Source organism: Sus scrofa, chromosome 18 (genome assembly GCF_054392235.1).
Source record: "Sus scrofa isolate SSC_HxYL_T2T_F1_AM1 chromosome 18, Sscrofa_HxYL_maternal_Yorkshire_Landrace_v2.0, whole genome shotgun sequence".
Classification (NCBI taxonomy): Eukaryota; Metazoa; Chordata; class Mammalia; order Artiodactyla; family Suidae; genus Sus; species Sus scrofa.
In genome coordinates this window covers 18156642-18171371 of record NC_139400.1, presented here as the reverse complement: position 1 = coordinate 18171371, position 14730 = coordinate 18156642, and the positions used below count along the sequence as shown (strand labels likewise).

The 14730-nt window shown below is 43.6% G+C and overlaps 2 protein-coding genes across 16 annotated transcripts in view; both read right to left on the bottom strand.

The window, feature by feature from the left end:
• SLC37A3 (solute carrier family 37 member 3) overlaps nt 1-14730 on the bottom strand; it is a 398944-nt gene that overhangs the window by 222006 nt on the left and 162208 nt on the right. The gene's annotated exons all lie outside the window — the stretch shown is intronic.
• Nucleotides 1-14730, bottom strand: part of DENND2A (DENN domain containing 2A) — a 137700-nt gene that overhangs the window by 89641 nt on the left and 33329 nt on the right. The window lies entirely within an intron of this gene.

The window sequence follows — 14730 nt, the reverse complement described above, 5'->3', positions numbered from 1 at the left end:
AACGGCACAGAATCCTGAGGTCCTCCCAGATTCAGACCCCAGCCAATGCTTCTATAACCTTCGAAAGTAAAACAGAAATATCAGCAGAACTTGACACTTTTTCAAGACTCTGTAAGAACCTGTGATGAGTTAACAGCCCGCAAAGAAAAGAACAACTGTTAGTTTACTGGAAACAAGAAATAAACCACCCGCTAAATGAAAATGCCTACACAGAGGTACTCTACTCTTCTGCTGCCCTGAGGTGTAAACTTACACCGTCTTTGGCTCTGGAGCCTCTCCCAGCAGTTCCAAACTCAGGAAGAAGAAAGGCCTAGCCACCAGGTCATCTGTCTGGTCTAAAGAAAACTAGGAGATGATCCCAGCAAAATCAGGAATCCCGGTGAACATCTCAAACCTGAAAGATGCTAAGGACTGGATGGACACCAAAGCAGCAGCCTCAGCAGAACAGTAGCAGCTTTAAAACACTCTAGTGCTTGACATCCGGAGGAACTGAATGAAGTAACTGATTAAAATGTACTACGTCAATAGCAAATCTCTAGAGAACTCTGTCTCTCAGCTTTGAGGACAAGCAGACACTGATCAGGTGGAAGTGGCTAGAAAGATGAGCCCCACTGGCAAATGCCAACAGGATGGTACGCGCAGTTCTTCTACATGAATACGAAGTATTGAGACACAGGAGATTCACATGTCTTTTTCTTGTCTTTTCTTTTCTTTCTTTCTTTCTTTTTTTTTTCAGTCTTTTTGTCTTTCTAGGGCTGCACCCAAGGCATATGGAGGTGCCTAGACTAGGGGTCCAATTGGAGCTATAGCCGGCAGCCTACATCACAGACACATCAACACCGGATCCGAGCCAAGTCTGCGACCTACACCACAGCTCACAGCCACGTCAGATCCTTAACCCACTGAGCAAGGCCAGGGATCGAACCTGCGTCCTCATGGATGCTAGCTGGGTTTGCTAACTGTTGAGCCATGACAAGAACTCCTCACACACCTTTTTCATTGAACTTCCTAGGAATCTCTCTCCCAAAGCCTTCTCAGGTTTCCAAGATTCTGGTCTGCTCTTCCAGGATGGTTTACCTGCCAAGTGACAGGGTGGCTGCCCAAGGCCCTGGCTGGGCATCCTCTCCCCCAAGAAGTCAAAGGGCTGGGCTTTAAGACATGAGTTTACCTCTTGATAACAAGGTGAGGGAGGCTAGAGGGAGAAAGAGACAAAGAAAAGAAGAGTGGGTGTTCCCGTCGTGGCGCAGTGGTTAACAAATCCGACTAGGAACTATGAGGTTGCGGGTTCGATCCCCGCCCTTGCTCAGCGGGTTAACGATCCGGCGTTGCCGTGAGCTGTGGTGTAGGTTGCAGATGCAGCTTGGATCCCGCGTTGCTGTGGCTCTGGCGGAGGCTGGTGGCTACAGCTCCGATTCGACCCCTAGCCTGGGAACCTCCATATGCCATGGTAGCGGCCCAAGAAATAGCAAAAAGACAAAAAAAAAAAAAAAAAAAAAAAAGAAAAGAAGAGTGGAAAAAAAAAAAAGAGTTCCCATCATGGCTCGGTGGAAACAAATCTGACTAACATCTAAAAGGACGAAGGTTCAAGCCCTGGCCTCGTTCAGTGGGTTAAGGATCCGGTGCTGGACTGAGCTGTGGTGTAGGTCACAGATGCGGCTCAGATCTGGCGTTGCTGTGGCTGTGGTGTAGGCCAGCAGCTGTAACTCTGATTGGACCCCAGCCTGGGAACCTCCATATGCTTGGGTGTGGCCCTAAAAAGACAAAAAAAAAAAAAAAAAAAGAGTGAACATGGGCGACAAATTAAAAGGAGGGAGGTGGAGGTCCCACTGTGGTGCAATGAGATTGAAGGCATCTTGGGAGCTGCTGGGACGCAGGTTCAATCCCAGGCCCAGCACAGTGGGTTACAGATCCAGCTGCTGCAGCTGCAGCTTAGGTTGAGACTGTGGCTCTGATCTGATCCCTGGCCCGGGAGCTCCACATGGCCGCAGGGCGGCCAAAAATGACAAAAATAAATAAATAAATAAAATTAAAAGAGGGAGGTTAGGAAATGGTGAGCTGAAGGAGCATCAAGAGAAACGGTATGGGAAGGACGATGGAGCTTGGGCTTGCCCACGGAACTCACATGTCCCCTTGCCCAGGGAATGGCCCTCTGCACGCTGGAGTCGTCAGTACTGAAAGTAAGCCCAGTTCTTTGAAGAAGCCAGGCCCCAAGGGCCCTGCCCTCGTGTTAGGGAGGAGAGCCCTGAAAGGCCTTTCAGGGACAGGAAGGAACTCATTGCCCCTCTCATGATGCTCTGCAAAGCTTCTGGAGCCTCTCCATTCAGCTGGGCTGACGGACACTGCTCTTCTGTCCTGCATTTGGCAGAAGGCCCCACAGACTCAAGGAGAAGAGCCACTCCCCACTGCCCTCCGCACGTCTGCACTCGGCCTCCACACGGCCCAAGCCCACGGTCATGCAGCCTTGTTCCACATGAGCAGGGCCTCTCTCTAGCCCCTCTTCTTGCCAGCTGGCACCCTCTAAACTGGCACTACGCATGAGTGCCCAGCCCTGTGCAGGAGGCTGTGGGGATCCAAAGATGAGGGAGGCATGGTGTCCTGCCCTAGAGAGAGCACCAGGACTATGCCTGGGTCACGACCAGCCCCATGACCCGCTCTCTCCCCAAGGGAACCGTTCCCCTGTGCTTCCCAGGAAGCCTTAGCTTTTTCAAAGAGCACAAAGCCCACTGTGTCTAAAGCACAGAGAACTGTGTATGAACTCTGAGGTTAAAGATCCCGAGAAGCACTTAAACAACATGGCACTTAAGTGAACTTGACCCCCATCAGGCAGTAATAATTTCCAGTCCGAAAGAAACAGCTGATACCACAGCCTGACAAGCAAGTTGGAGGGGGCTTCAGGGGCTGGAGTTGACAGGAGCACAGAACCCCCGGCACAATCAGCAATCAGTTTCCCACCACCTCTGAACTCACAGAAGAGGAGAAAATGCTTCTCCCGCAAAACCTGGACTCTTTCCTAGTGTTTCTGAGTTTAAAGGTCCTTAATCAGGTGACAAGCCTAATTTGCAAGGGGGGAGTAGTCTGTGACTTAAATTTTTTTTTTTTGTCTTTTTCCCATTTCTTGGGCCGCTCCCACGGCATATGGAGGTTCCCAGGCTAGGGGTCTAATCAGAGCTGTAGCTGCCAGCCTACGCCAGAGCCACAGCAACTCGGGATCCAAGCTGCGTCTGTGACCTACACCCCTGCTCATGGCAACACCGGATCCTTAATCCACTGAGCAAGGCCAGGGATGGAACCCTCAACCTCATGGTTCTTAGTCAGATTCATTAACCACTGTGCTACGACAGGAACTCCTGTGACTTAAATTATCACGATAAACTTGGCTATCACTTTCACAGGCCTGAGACTGCAAGACAGAACTGTTTCCCAAAGTTTGGTTCACCCAGGATCTGAACCAGTCACACCAGGAATCCTATCAGACATGGAGATTCCTGAGCACCTTTCCCATTGCCAAAACCAACTGACTAGGGGCCAGCCTGGAATCTGCACTTCAGTATAGTAAATCAAAGGCCTCAGGTGATTTTTATATAACTCACGTTTCTTTATCTCTTCCTAGACAGCGTGGCCTCGTGATCCAACAGACTGGCTCAGGAGATATGACAGAATGCGTGACTACGAATAACACATCTTCCCACTCCGCGGACACAAAAACAGAACTTCCCATTCACCAGATGTGCTTAACTGGTACGAATAATTTTAGTTAGAATGAAAATGTAATACACAATTTTAAAGCTACTTTTAAATCAAAGAAGGAGGGAGAGGAAGAGGAAAGTTCATAGGTTTTTTTGGACATTTGAACATTTCCATTAAGTTTTTTAAACTGCCTTACAAATTGAAGATGTTTTTTAAAGTGAGCATCTCTAGCTGATTATGTTTATCAATTTAGTCCTAATTGAATCCTGTTTTTCTTATTGCTAAAGTGAATATTATAGGAGTTCCCGCTGTGGTGCAGCAGAAACGAATCCAACTAGGAACCATGAGGTTGCAGGTTCAATCCCTGGCCTTGCTCAGTGGGTTAAGGATCCGGCATTGCTGTGAGCTGTGGTGTAGGTTGCAGACTCAGCTCAGATCTGGCGTTGCTGTGGCTCTGGTGTAGGCCGGCAGCTACAGCTCCGATTAGACCCCTAGCCTGGGAGCCTCCATATGCCATGGGTGCGGCCCTGAAAAGACAAAAAAATAAAAATAATAAAGTGAATACTGCAAAATCTGTTCTTGACTCAAAAGTTCTCTTGGATGGAATACTACTCAGCCATACAAAAGAACAAAATAATGCCATTTGCAGCAACATGAATAGAACTGGAGACTCTCATACTGAGTGAAGTAAGTCAGAAAGAGAAAGACAAATACCATATGATATTACTCATATCTGGTATCTAATATACAGCACAAATGAACCTTTCCACAGAAAAGAAAATCATGGACTTGGAGAATAGACTTGTGGTTGCCCAGGGGGAGGGGGAGGGAGTGGGAGGAATTGGAAGCTTGGGGTTAATGGATGCAAAGTATTGCTTTTGGAATGGACTAACAATGAGATCCTGTTGTGTAGCACTGAGAACTATGTCTAGATACTTATATCACAGCACGACAATGGGAGAAAAAATTATGTATACATGTATGTGTAATTGGGTCCTCATGCTGCACAGTGGGGGGGGAAATGTAATTAAAAGAAAAAGAAAATGCATGCAAAAAAAAAAAAAACGTTCTCTTGGACATCAATGTCAAACTAATTGGAAGGCTCAGGTGAAGTTAGGAAGTAATGGGAGTCTTCTCAGCTTTTAATCTGTTAGGAACTCCCTTCTAATATCGCAACCTGTTACTCCTAATTACTTCTCTGAATAATTACTTCTCTGAATAGAGCGATCATAATGAAATGCTTCTGGACAGTTTCAAAAGCCCACAAAAAATGTAATTGTTCCAGAATGACATTACTAAACCAAAATGTAATATTATCTTGTAACTCCTTTAAGTTTACCCACTAAAGCTTAAAATTCCAGCCTGATCTCTGAAAACATCTTTGTGTGTGTGTGTGTGTGTGTGTGTGTGTGTGTGTCTGTGTCTGTGTGTGTCTATTTAGGGACTCGCCTGTGGCAAACAGAAGTTTCCAGACTAGGGGTTGAATCGGAGCTGCAGCTGTTGGCCTACACCAGAGCCACAGCAACACCAGATATGAGTCACATCTGAGGCCTATGCCTGATCAAACCCACATCCTCATGGACACTATGTGAGCCACAACAGGAATTCCTGAAAAACCATTTTTAAAAAGGGGCTTGGAGTACTAAGTGTGAGAGCATTAATTTTAAAGTAAGTATCTCCCACAAAAGAGTCAAGATTTTATACTTTGAGACAAATGATTATGAAGACACAACCATTCATACTTATGGGATGCTGCAAAAGCAGTGCTTAGAGGGAAATTCATAGCAATAAAGACCTTCCTCAAAAAAGAAAAATCTCAAATCGACAACTTAACCCACCACCTAAATAAATTAGAAAAAGAAGAACAAAAAAAACCTAAAGTCAGCAGAAGGAAGAAAATCATAAAGATCAGAGAGGAAATTAATAAAATAGAGATTCAAAAAACAATAGAAAAAAAAATCAATAAAAGCAAGAGCTGGTTCTTTGAAAAGGTAAACAAAATTGACAAACCTCTGGCCAGACTTACCAAGAAGAGGAGAGAAAAAATCCAAATAAGAAATGAAGGAGGGGAGTTCCCGTCGTGGCGCAGTGGTTAACGAATCCGACTAGGAACTATGAGGTTGCGGGTTCGGTCCCTGCCCTTGCTCAGTGGGTTAAGGATCCGGTGTTGCCATGAGCTGTGGTGTAGGTCGCAGACATGGCTTGGATCTGGCGTTGCTGTGGCTCTGGCAAAGGCCAGTGGCTACAGCTCCAATTAGACCCCTAGCCTGGGAACCTCCATATGCTGCGGGAGCAGCCCTAGAAAAGGCAAAAAAAAAGAAAAAAAAAGAAAACTACAGGCCAATATCTTTGATGAATACAGACATAAAAATTCTTAACAAAATTTTAGCCAACCAAATCCAACAACATATAAAAAAGATCATACACCATGACCAAGTGGGATTCATCCCAGGTTCACAAGGATGGTTCAACATATGCAAGTCAATCAATGTCACATACCACATTAACAAAAGAAAAGTCAAAAACCATATGATGATCTCAATAGATGCGGAAAGCCTTCCCACTAAAATCTGAAACAAGACAAGGATGCCCACCCTCACCACTTTTATTCAACATAGTATTGGAAATACTAGCCATAGCAATCAGACAAACGAAAGAAATAAAAGGTATCCAAATTGGAAGAGAACAGGTAAAATTGTCACTGTATGAAGGTGACATGATACTATACATAGAAAACCCTAAGGACTCAACCCAAAAACTACTCAAACTGATCAACAAATTCAGCAGAGAAGAAGGATATAAGATTAACATCACAAATCAGTCACTTTTCTGTATGCTAACAATGAAATATTTGAAAAGGAATACAAAAATACAGTACCTTTTAAAATTGCACCCAAAAAATGACAAACCTGGGAATAAACCTGACCAAGGAGGCGAAAGACTTACATGCTGAGAACTATAAAACATTCATCAAGGAAATTAAAGAGTATTCAAAGAAATGGAAAGATACTCCATGCTCCTGGGTTGGAAAAATCAATACTGTAAAAATGGCCATACTACACAAAGCAATCTACAGATTCACTGCAATCCCTATCAAATTAACCATGACATTTTTCACAGAACTAGAACAAACAATCCAAAAATTTAGATGGACCCACAAAAGACCCAGAATTGCCAAAGCAGTCCTGAGGAACAAAAACCAAGTAGGAAGCATAACTCTCCCAGACTTCAGGCAGTATTACAGAGCCACAGTCATCAAAACAGTGTGGTACTGGTACCAAAACAGACATACAGACCAACAGAACAGAACAGAGAACCCAGAAATAAACCCAGACACCTACGGTCAATTAATCTTCAACAAAGGAGGCAAGAATATAAAATGGGAAAAAGACAGTTTTTTCAGTAAGTGGTGCTGGGAAACCTGGACAACTGCATGTAAATCAATGACACTGGAACATACCCTCACACCAAGCACAAAAATAAACTCAAAATGGCTTAAAGACTTAAACGTAAGACAAGACACCATCAAACTCCTAGAAAAGAACAGAGGCAAAACATTCTCTGACATCAACCTTACAAATGTTTTCTCAGGTCAGTCTCCCAAGGCATCAGAAATAAAAGCCAAAATAAACCAATGGGACCAAATCAAACTGACAATCTTTCGCACAGCAAATGAAACCATTTAAAAAAAAAAAAAAAAGACAACTTACAGAATGGGAGAAAATAGTTTCAAACGATGCAACTGACAAGGGCGTAATCTCTAAAGCATACAGACAACTTACACAACTCAACAGCAAGAAAGCCAACGACCCAATTGAAAAATGGGCAAAAGACCTGAACAGACATTTCTCCAAAGAAGATATACAGATGGCCAACAAGTACATGAAAAAATGCTCAACATCACTGATTATTAGAGAAATGCAAATCAAAACTACCATGAGATACCACCTCACACCAGTCAGAATGGCCCATCATTAATAAGTCCACAAATAACAAATGCTGGAGAGGGTGTGGAGAAAAGGGAACCCTCCTGCACTGTTGGCAGGAATGTAAATTGGTACAACCACTATGGAAAACAGTAGGGGGGGTACCTCAGAAAACTATATATAGAACTACCATATGATCCAGAATGCCCTCTCTTAGGCATATATCTAGACAAAACTTTCCTTGAAAAAGATACATGCACCTGCATGTTCATTGCAGCACTATTCACAATAGCCAAGACAAGGAAACAACCTAAACGTCCATTGACAGATGAATGGATTAAGAAGATGCAGTATATATACACAATGGAATACTACTCAGCCATAAAAAGAACAAAATAATGCCATTTGCAGCAACATGGATGGAACTAGAGCCTCTCATACTAAGTGAAGTAAGTCACAAAGACAAAGGCAAATACCATAGGATATCACTTCTGTCTGGTATCTAATATATTGCACAAATGAACCTTTCCACAGAAAAGAAAACCATGGACATGGAGAACAGACTTGTGGTTGCCAAGGCGGAGGGGGAGGGAGTGGGATGGACTTGGAATTTGGGATTCATAGATGCCACTATTGCCTTTGGAATGGATAAGCAATGAGATCCTGCTGTATAGCACTGGGAACTGTAACTCCACTTATGATGGAACATGATAATGTGAGAAAAAAGAATGTATATGTATATGTGTGACTGGGTCACCTCGCTGTACAGTAAACTGACAGAACACTGTAAACCAGCTATAATGGAAAAAGATAAAATTCATTATATTAAAAAAAAAAAGAGTCAAGATTTTATTTTATTTTTGACCACACCCACAGCCTGCAGAAGTTCTGGGGCCAGGGACGAAAGCAGAGCCACAGCAGTGAAAACGCTAGATCCTTAACCTGATGTGCTACCAGAGAACTCCTAAGAGTCAAGATTGTAAAACAGATATAAAATGTTTTCCCAGAATTAGGAAGGAGGTAGGTGACCAACATCAGATCTTTTCTTAAGAGCGTTTCCTGCAGGAGAGCATGAGGGTACCTGAAGGAGCAGCCAGCTGTGTTCAGAGAAGTGAGAAGCTCCCAGTGGGGAGATGGTAACTCCTTTCGAATCAGGTGCACACCTACCTGCTGCCTGTGCTCTTTCCTCCATTGCCACTTGGGGAACCAGCAAAGGCAACCTGGGCAGTTCCTGTGGTGGCTCCTTCAGGTACCCTACAGCTACAGCTCTGATTAGAACCCCTAGCCTGGGAACCTCCATATGTTGCGGGAGAGGCCCTAAGAAAGGCAAAAAAAAAACCAAAAAAAAAAAAAAAACAAAAGGAATACACATGATTCTATTTATATGAAATGTCCAGAAGGCAAATCCATGGAGGGAAGGGGGACTTGGTACAACTACTAACAGGTAAAGTTTCTTTGGGGGGTGATAGGAATGTTCTGGAATTTGATAGTGATGATGGCTGCACAACATAGTGAATATACTGCAAATAACCTAATTGTGCACTTTTTTCTTTTCTTTTTGCCTGTGGCACACAGAAAAGTTCCTGGGCCAAGGAACTAATCCGAACCACAACAGTGACCCGAGCCACAGCAGTGACAATGCCTGATCCTTAACCCACCGTGCCAACAGGGAACTTCTAAATTGCGCACTTTTATTTTTATTTATTTATTTATTTATTATTTTTTTATCTTTTTAGGGCTGCACCCGCGGCATATGGAGGTTCCCAGGCTAGGGGTCTAATCAGAGCTATAGCCACAGCAATGCCAGACCCGAATCTGCAAACTACACCACAGCTCACGACAACGCCAGATCCTTAACCCACCGAGTAAGGCCAGGGATCAAAGGGATCAAACCTGAAACCTCATAGTTCCTAGTCGGATTCGTTTCCACTGCGCCATGACAGAAACTCCCAAATTGTGCACTTTTATATGGTGAATTTTATGTGAATTATAGCTCAACTGAAATTACAGGATGATCATAATCAATGAAAAAAATAAGAAATTTGGGCAGGGGAGGAGGTGAATAAAATATACACAACTATAATTTTTTTCAGTGCCCTTTAGTGCGATAAGCTTAGTGGTAAATATAGGTAAATATTTATTATACATAACTGAAATATAGGTAAATATATATTATACATAACGATTCATAAAACAGACTTGAAATACTGAATGAAAAATATAGTTCAGATCATAAACAATTTATATACTAATGAAATAAAATTTTAAATGGTTTTTATTTGTATTGCAAATAAAGCTACAAGCTTTTCAGCTTTAATGATTCTAATAACTTAATTTTAGCAGCTTATAAAGAGCCGGCAACAAAATGAGAAGATACTACAATTACAATAGAACAAAAATAGTTCTTCTCTCTGTTTTTAAGGTTGCTTCTGTGGCATATGGAAGTTTCCAGACTAGGGATGGAATTGGAGCCACAGCTGGGGTCTACTTCACAGTCACAGCAACACCGGATCTGAGCTACATCTGCAACCTATGCCACAGCTTGTGGCAACGCTGGATCCTTAACCCACGGAGCAAGGCCAGTCATCAAACCCATATTCTCATAGAGACTATGTTAGGTTCTTAAACCGCTGAGCTACAACAGGATTCCAATAGTTCTTTCCTCAACCCGGGAGGCTCTTTTTTCCCCAGGGTCGCACCCACGGCATATGAAAGTTCCCAGGCTAGAGGTCGAACTGAAGCTACAGCTGTTGGCCTGCACTACAGCCACAGCAACACCAGATCTCATCTGCATCTGTGACCTACACCACAGCTCACAGCAATGCCGGATCCTTAACCCACTGAGCAAGGCCAGGGACTGAACCTACATCCTCATGGATACTAGTCAGGTTCGTTTCCACTGTGCCACAATGGGAACTCCTAAGCATTCTTCTTACTAGCAAGCATACCCAAAAGATGTTTGTTTTCAAAAAATATAATTGAGAAGGAAGAAAAAAAATACAGTGTACAATCCCATAATACAACTCTTGATACATCTAAGTGCTTAGGGAAGTTCATTTCTGGCCTCTTGATACTTCAGTTTCATTATCTTCAAACAAACAAAAATAATTTTTAAAATTAAAATGGGCTGCTCTAGTTCTTTACCTAACAGCTTTTTGGGGGGCTCCTGTTGTGATTCAGCAGTAACGAACCTGACTAGTATTCATGAAGACTTGGGTTTGATCCCTGGCCTTGACATTGGGTTAAGGATCTGGCGTGGCTGTGGCTGCAGCCCGGCAGCTCAGCTCCGATTTCACCCCTAGCCTGGGAATTCCATATGCCGCAGGTGCAGCCCTTTAAAAAACAAACAAGCAAACAACAACAACAACCCCCCCCCCCAGCTTTTCTGGAGAGTATTTTCACAAAGAAACCAATTTTTTCACCTCTGGAAGATGATGGGGGATTCTGAAGCAGGTGAGGAACAATGGAAGCCAAAAGCTATGTGCTGCCTCAGAACCACACCCAGGGGCCATATGTGGCCAAGTCACAGCCTGCACTCTTGGACCAAATGCTTAAACAGTGCCTCCACAAAACCACTGCACACTATGACCAGACACCAGGTCCTCAGTGCACACACCAGGTAAAGCCTGTGGCAGAGCCAAGGAAATGGCTTTTTTGCTAACAACCAATGTCTTCCTATTTTTAGGAAGAGGCCTAGAAGATTCCATCAAATAAGAGTGTTCAAGAAATGTTTGCCAAAACAGCAAATACATATCATTTTCTCTTTCTCTTCTTTCTTTTTGCTTTTTAGGGCCACACCTGTGGCATATGTAAGTTCCCAGGCTGGGGGCAGAATCAGAGCTGCTGCTGCTGGCCTACACCACACAGCAATGCAGGATCTGAGCCACATCTTCACCTACACCACAGCTCAGGGCAATGCTGGATCCTTATCCACTGAGTAAGGCCAGGGATTGAAACCACATCCTCATGGTTACTAGTCAGTTTCTCTCTTTTTTTTTTCACAGCTGAGCCACAATGGGTACTCCCCCCACTTTTTTTGTTGTTGGCCACACTCATGGCATGTGGAAGTTCCCAGGCCAGGGATCACTGAACCCATGCCACAGCTGTAGGCTACACCACAGCTACAGCAATGCTGGATCCTTAACCTGCTGCACCACAGGAGAACTTCCATACCATTTTCTTATACTCAAAGTGTCCGTCAACAGATGATGGATATACAAAATGTGGTCTAGCCATGCAATGGAATATTATACAGCCATTAAAAAAGAAGAACCATTACATGCTACAAGACAGATGAACCTTAAAAACATATTAAGTGAGAAAAAGCCAAACACAAAAGGAATGCCGTATGATTCCATTTACATAAAATGTGCAGAACAGGCAAATCATAGAGATGGACGCAACATCAACCAGTGCTGGAACATAGGTTAGTGTTGTCAGGGGCTATGTGAGGGGGAGTGGAGGGTGACTGCCATTAAGTATGGATGTTTTTTAGGGGGAGGAGAGCGATGAAAATGTTCTAAAATTAGATAGTGGTGATGGTTGCACAAAATAGTGAATATGCTAAAAGCACTTAATGTATACTTTAAAAGATGAATTTTGGAGTTCCCAATGTGGTACAACAGGATCAGTGGCATCTCAGGAGCACTGGGACACGGGTTTGATCCCTGGCCAGGCACAGCAGGTTAAGGATCCAGCACTGCTGCTGCTGCAACTTAGGCCGCAACTGCAGATCAGATCTGATCCCTGGCCCTGGAAATTCATATGCTGCGGGGTGGCAAAAAAAAGGAAATAAAATAAAAATAAAAGGATAAATTTAATGTTATGTGGATTATACCTCACTAAAGCTGTTACTTTTATTTGTATTTTCATTTTTTTGGCCACACCCACAGCATGTGGAAGTTCAAGGGCCAGGGATCAAACACATACTGCAGCAGTGACCCAAGATGCTGCGATGACAATGCTGTATCTTTAACCCGCTATGTCACAAGAGAACTCTAAAGTTGTTAACTGGAAAAAAAAAAAAAAAAAACAGGGACAGCTCCATCAAGTGAGGAGTCCTAGCCCCACCACAGACTGAGTAAATCAGACTCTTAGAAGATGGCCTAGGAATCTGCATTTACATGTTCCCCAGGGAATTCACAGGCTCAGAGTTGAACCCTGGAGTTTATTTTCCTGTCTACTGGTATCGTCAGCCAGCGACAGATCTCTTTGCCTCTGCCCTCTCCTTGGGAAGGCAGACTTTTGCTCCACTGTGTCTGTTTGCTCACATTTTTCAGAGTATCTCTGAAACCTGATGGAGGTCATCTGTGTTATCAGCACAGAGTGAGGTGTCCCTGTCCCTTGAGCCCAGGTGTAAATGCTCCTCCTTCCTACACAGGTTTCAATGTCAAGGCTTGTTTTTACTCTAAAGGAGATTGAGAGCATAAGCTGAGTAATTTTAAGATTTTCTGTGGGTATGAATACCCAGTTACTGACAATTATATTTTCTTTCGTCTTTTTTTTTTTTTTTTTTGTCTTTTTAGGGCCGTACTCATGGCATATGGAGGTTCCCAGGCTAGGGGTCTAATCGGAGCTATAGCCGCTGGCCTACACCACAGCCACAGCCACGCCAGATCCGAGCCACATCTGCAACCTACATCAGAGCTCACGGCACCGCTGGATCCTTAACCCACTGAGCGAGGCCAGGGATTGAACCCGCAATCTCATGGTTCCTAGTTGGATTCATTTCCACTGCGCCACAACGGGAACTCCCTGACAATAATATTTTCTTTGAACAACTTGATCAGTATTTTCTCAACTTACACCTGTCAGTTCGTCTGACAAATGAAGCCACTGGGAATTTGTGGCTAGAGCAGCCGGAGGCTGTAGACTGCACCGTGCTTTGTGACACTCCTGAGACCAGAGGTAGCTAAAGACTTTTATTGTTCTCACTTTTGTAATCCCAGGAAGGATTTTTTTCACATCTGCAAAACATTGTTACACATAGAGATGTATCTGGCCACCTTAGCAGGATGGAAACACATTTTTCACTTGACAATATTTGCAAATCATGCATTTCCCCTCACTCACTTGCAATGTGGAAATACTTCCATATGTTGCCTTTACGTTCACCATTTTGTGGAGGAAAAAAAAAGTGAAAAGGCACAATTAGGTGGCCGTCTTGCATGTGAACACTAAACTACAGTGTGATAAGGTTTGGGCGGTGTCAGCACTCCCGAGTTAATGCTTGCTAACGACTAGTGTCACCTCTCTCTGGAAAAAAGTTAGTATGAGATTGTCATAAATCATAAAAATAGGAGTTACGAGAGTGATGAAATATGCTGATACTGCCAAAATATGGTTTAAGACTCTGAATTCAGGTAAATATGTTTTAAGTACTTAAGTTTTGTTTCTTTTAGGTATTAGAGGTCCCCAAACTGGGAGACAGGTTCTCACCTCTTTCCTCCCAAATAAGTAAACTTTGTCTTCTTCCTTTCTGTTCTTGGCTAGGCCTGAAGCCACTTCTTACTTATAACCTCTGCAGAGGTCAATGTCAATGCTCCTACAATTTTTCTGATGAGAAAATCTAGCCGAGGGACATTAAGTCACCTGTCCAAGTTCATACAACTTGTTAAGTGGTACAGCCAGGAATGAGTCTGTGTTTTGAGCCCAAGTCTGGTGCTCATTATTCAATATCACGGTGGTCTCACGTTATAGTATCCAATCTAGACAAGAGCTAGACTCTAGCTCATTGTTTTTTTGTTTTTTTTTAATTTTTTCAGGGCCGCACCCACAGCATTTGGAGGTTCCCAGGCGGGGTTGAGTTGGAACTACAACCGCCAGCCTACGCCATAGCTACAGCCACACCAGATCTGAGCCACGTCTGCGACCAACACAGCTCACGGCAACACTGGATCCTTAACCTGCTGAGTGAGGCCAGGGTTCGGACCTGCAACCTCATGGTTCCTAGTCAGATTCGTTTCTGCTGCACCACGATGGGAACTCCTAGCTCCTTATTTTAAGTGTCTTGTTTAGCTCTTCAGGATCGGCAATTGCTTTCTCCTTTGACATCAGGCTGAGTTTTGTAAATACTTGCTAACTGAGTGAGCTGGGAGGAAAAGTGAAGGGATTTTTG